General features: G+C 45.4%; 1 long non-coding RNA gene across 1 annotated transcript; it reads right to left on the bottom strand.

Annotated features, from left to right (window-relative positions):
• Positions 1–1,386: 1,386 nt before the first annotated feature.
• Positions 1,387–2,837, bottom strand: LOC123185833 (uncharacterized). Its single transcript, XR_006493505.1, has 3 exons — positions 2,606–2,837; positions 1,987–2,028; positions 1,387–1,477 (listed from the first exon to the last, which is right to left on the bottom strand). It is a non-coding gene; the product is annotated as an uncharacterized lncRNA (long non-coding RNA).
• Between the last annotated feature and the right edge of the window lie 1,967 nt (positions 2,838–4,804).

Below are 4,804 nucleotides of genomic sequence, written 5' to 3'. Positions count from 1 at the left end.
TTCTTCTTCTCCTCTATTCCTTTCTTCTCCTCCTCTTTTTTTTCTTCGATCTTCTCCTCTATTCCTTTCTTCTTCTCTTTTTTCTTCTTCGATCTTTTTCCTCTTCTTACATGACACTACAGGAATCAGCTATTTTGCCATCTGCCACGGCAGACGGCAAAGGCATGGACGGCGGACGGCAAAGGTCTTTGCCGTCTGCCGCGGACGGCAAAAGGAGACGGCAAAGTAAGGTCCGGCAAAGAGCTACTTTGCCGTCCGCTTCGGGCGGCTGACGGCAAAGAGGCCTTTGCCATCAGTAGCGGACGACAAAGAATGCAGACGGCAAAGAATGCGCTGTTACTCCGTTAGGTGGCTAACGGCAGGCCTTTGCCGTCCGCCGCTGACGGCAAAATTTGTCCGGCCTTTGCCATCTGCCAGCAGATGGCAAAGACTTGCTCTTTGTCGTCTGCCAGCAGATGGCAAAGAGGCTTTGCCATCTGCTGGCAGACGGCAAAGAACCTATATTGCCCCATTTAATTCTGTTTTTTCTTATATCAATTCATTTTCATAGAAAATCAGACACACATACGGACGCGCGCGCACACACACACACACATGAACAAAAACTAAATGTCTATACATATACATGGTTTCATCAATATTACACAGTTTCATCCATAGGTAGCAAGTTTCACAGAGTCAAAACAAAACTAAAGACAAGCACTCCATATCTGAAATTACAAGAAATGACCTAAAACTAAATATCTATTTTCCTAAAAACTATCTTATTACTAAGATCTTCTCTGGATCTTCTTCTTTTCTTCCAACCTGCATAACAAAAGCACTAAGAAATAGAGAATGGGTTAGGAGTAGAAATGTAGCATTTCACTTGGTGAAATGCAATGTTCAGTTTTTATGTAAGTTTAACACATGGAAAGTTGGAGAGCATGCTGAGAGTTTTCTTGCCTGAGAACTAGGGCAGCCACCAATGGGCCAGCCAACGGGCCAGTTCACATCCTTCTGGTACTCCTCCTCAGTTCCATACATGTTTGGGTTCAGAGATAAGCCTAATCAATGCTCTAACCATAAGCAGATAAGGATACAAATGTGGAAACCGCCAAATTTTGTGGTCCTTCAACCCATTTTTGGTACCGATTTCTGTTTGTATCTGCTAAATAAATCTGTAATTCCAGGGACATCAATTTTACTCTTATCTTCCTAACTCATTTCCATCTGATGCAAAGTGAGTGCGGTGTGGTACTAATCTATATTGTACAACTTATTATGTTCTCACATGTGTATGTGTGTTAAGACACAAGAGCACTACTACAACTTTTATATGAAACACCGCAACAACAAAAAACTTGAAATATCGACAGAGGTATTCGTACCATGTCTCCTCAGCTGCAACCTTCGGGGTGTGGAAGATCTTGGCAGCATTGTGCCTCTTGTTGGTGGGGATTGGAACACCTTCTGGTGTGTAGCAGTCGCACATAACCTACAAGGGAGTAATAAATAGGAAAAGATCAACAAACCAACGACTTTGCGCCAAATACAGTAGAAACTTGGCCTCTGATTTAGCTGAAGCTTTTGTTTCTCAGTTCAAGTATTTAAGATTTGTGTTAGTCAAACAGTTGTCTGACACGCCAAGTTGTTTCTCTGAAGAGACAGTCTCATAAGCAATTAATTATGAGCCAAGTAGGTCAACTAGTGGAATTTTAGGGTGTTTACACAACAGGGCGTAAACACCTGGTTATTTTGTCCACCAGATCACACACATGTCCAAGCACAGCAAACAGCTACAAAATTCAGTTTTCATTTTTAAATTTAAGCCACAAAATTTAGTTTTATTTTTAAAATTTAGCAGTGCCCAGAAACAATGTTTTCCTGTGATTTTTTTTCAAAGACCCATCTGCATCTTACTTTTCCTACTTTATGGCATCCAGCATCTTTGGTGCATAAAAAGTTTGAAAGAAGCATGGAAGATAAAAAGTAGCGAGGACTTACAAGGAGGTTGTCACCCCTCCTGAACGGGTCCTTGAAAATGGCCTGGGGGATTCATCAGAGTCAAAAAGAAAAAAAACAGCTTGTAAGCAAACAAGGAAAGTAGAAATACCGTAAGTAAAATAAATAAAAGCATTAGAGAAGGCGAGATAATTGTTTTATTAGTCTTGCTAAGTCTCGGTCGACTAAAACTTGGTCATGTCTCAGTCGATGCTATATACGTGAGACCATACATTAAGATTCGTGCAAAGTTTAGTTTTCAGATTTTCCTTTTCCTTTCTTACAAAGATATATCACTTCACTGAGACTTTGACTGAGACCTAGCTACGCCCTTGTTTTATATAAGAAACTGTTTTCAGACTAGCCTCCAATTTATACGTACTTCATGTACATTTTTTTTGCATCAGTAGCAATGTCATTGTTCTAACATTTTCCCATTAGTCCATGGACGGAATCGAAGTTGTTGCCAACTGCAGGTACTACAGCAAATCAGCTCGTATAAGCATTACAGTTATGCTCATGAATCATGATTACTAAGCAGCATCAGCATCACAATCTACGCCGCATCACGTGATGCCAACAAATGCATTCTGTGTTAGTTTATCTTAGGGAAACTTCGTACCTCTTTATCCAGCCATGGGCCTGCGGCTCGTCGTGCCTCGTTGACTGCTCTGATCTGCCGCCGACAAGTCGAGAGACGGGCAGGCGCCATTCAGGTCTAGTTGGAGTACTGGCAGCGCTTCCCCCACCTTCCCAATGCTGGACTCGGCTGCTCTGTCCAGCAGATCTGCCACCGCATGGGCTTCCTGCGTGTACTCGCCGCCCCCAATCGCCGGCAGGGGAAAACAAGGCAAAATCCCTGAGAAACACTCACACCAATGAGTCAAAAATCCAGAAAAACAATCGATGGCAAAAAAGAATACCTGGCCACTAGATCTGATAGGAACTCGGATCCGTCCCCCCTTAGGGCCGGGCCTAGAGGAGCTCCGTGCTCGGCTCCCATGGCGGCGGCGGATCTCGAGGTCGGGGCGACCGGCGACGAGGCTTCCACGGTGGGGAGGCGAGCTTGTGGGGAGGTGGACGCGGCGCAGGCTGCAGCGCGAGGCGGCGGGGCTCCTGGGGTCCGTGAGGTGGCGGCGCGCACCGGCGGGCGGAGGCGAGGTGGCGCAGCGGCGCGGGATCGAGGGAGGCGGGGTCGCCGGCCTTCTTGCCAGGGCAGGCGGCGTCGACGGACACCCCGTACGCCCCGCGCGAGGGAGAGGGAGATACGAGCGGGAGAGAGAGGTGTGGGGGGCAGAGACAAAGGGGATAGAGATAGAGGAGGTGGGGGAACCGTTCGTTTTACCCGCAAAAAAATAGTCCCACCTCTTTGCCGTCTGCCAGCAGATGGCAAAGAATCTTTGTCGTCTGCTAGCAGACGGCAAAGAGGGGGTTGGACCATTGCAGTGTATTGGGACCCCACCAGCACCTCTTTGCCGTCCGCTGGCAGATGGCAAAGTTTCTTTGCCGTCCGCCAGCAGACGGCAAAGAAATGACATATGGCAAAGACCTTATTTGCCGTCTGCCAGTTCTTTGCCATGTGTTGTTTGGTAGCTGATGGCAAAGACCTTCTTTGCCGTCCGCAAGCAGATGGCAAAGAACTGGCAGACGGCAAATTAGCTAATTCTAGTAGTGTGAGGGTGGGGGGTCGATATACCCCCTCCTCGATAACTTCGACATGAGGGTGGGGGGGCGCCGTGGGTTCGAGGGGCGAGGGCCGGGAACTAGGGCAGAGGTTCGAGGGTCACCGAGGGGTCGAGAGATTGCCTAGTGTCAAAGTATTGAAGAAATCCATGGCTTCATCATTAGCCGGAAGTAACCGGGGCATGATGATGCGAAGTTGTGCAAAGTTTTTTGGAACGGAGTTTCGGATAGAATAATTCACCTTTTTGTACGAATTTCAGCAAAGGCCTTCCGAATAGCGATATTCGGAAGGCTCTTGCTGAACTTTGTACGAAAAAGCGAATTATCCTATCTGGGACTCCGTTCCAGAACAACTTTGCAGAACTTCATACCATCATGCGGCTGTTACTTTCGCCTAATGATGAAGACATGGTTTTGTTGAATCGTTTGACACTAGACAAACGTGACAAGTTGATCCAAACCCTAGAATCGTTGTCGAGGCATCCCAAACCCTAGAGAAGCATCGAGGCCACTAATATGATTCCTTGTTGTGATTAGGTAGCTAGGTCTACGTTTGCCACTAATATATCCACCTGCTGTCATGTTTGTATAATTGTCATGTTGTAATATTTGCAGAAACAATGGAGCACAGACGAGAAGAGGCAGCAGAAGAGGTGTTGGAGGACATAATCTTAGCCGGAGGTGATGTCATGTCGTATCTTAATGACAATGATGGTTTGGAAGGACAGGGTGAAGAAGTAGGCTACAGTGATCGAACAATGAAGGAGGAAACACATGATTATGATGGCTCTGATGACAGAATGCCGGTGCAAGGAGACCGTGATGACGGCTCCGGTGACCGAACGGAGTCCGGCCAGGTGTGTGTGTGTATATATATATATATATATATATATATATATATATATATATATATATATATATATATATATGACTCCTCTTCTGTACTCTTGGGAGTATGTACTCCCATTCTCAATATACCTCATATACGCATTAATTGTACCTCTTTATTATTCTCAATATACTTCATTAAATATTCTACGATACCCCAATACGAGTTTTGTTGAAAAAATATCATCTGCGATGTACTTTTTGTAATATACCTTTTTCATGTACAAACACATCAGTATATACGTAAACA

The sequence above is a fragment of the Triticum aestivum genome, chromosome 2A (assembly GCF_018294505.1).
Source record: "Triticum aestivum cultivar Chinese Spring chromosome 2A, IWGSC CS RefSeq v2.1, whole genome shotgun sequence".
NCBI lineage: Eukaryota > Viridiplantae > Streptophyta > Magnoliopsida > Poales > Poaceae > Triticum > Triticum aestivum.
Note: the sequence above shows the minus strand (reverse complement) of the source record. Positions and strands in the feature narration are given on the sequence as shown.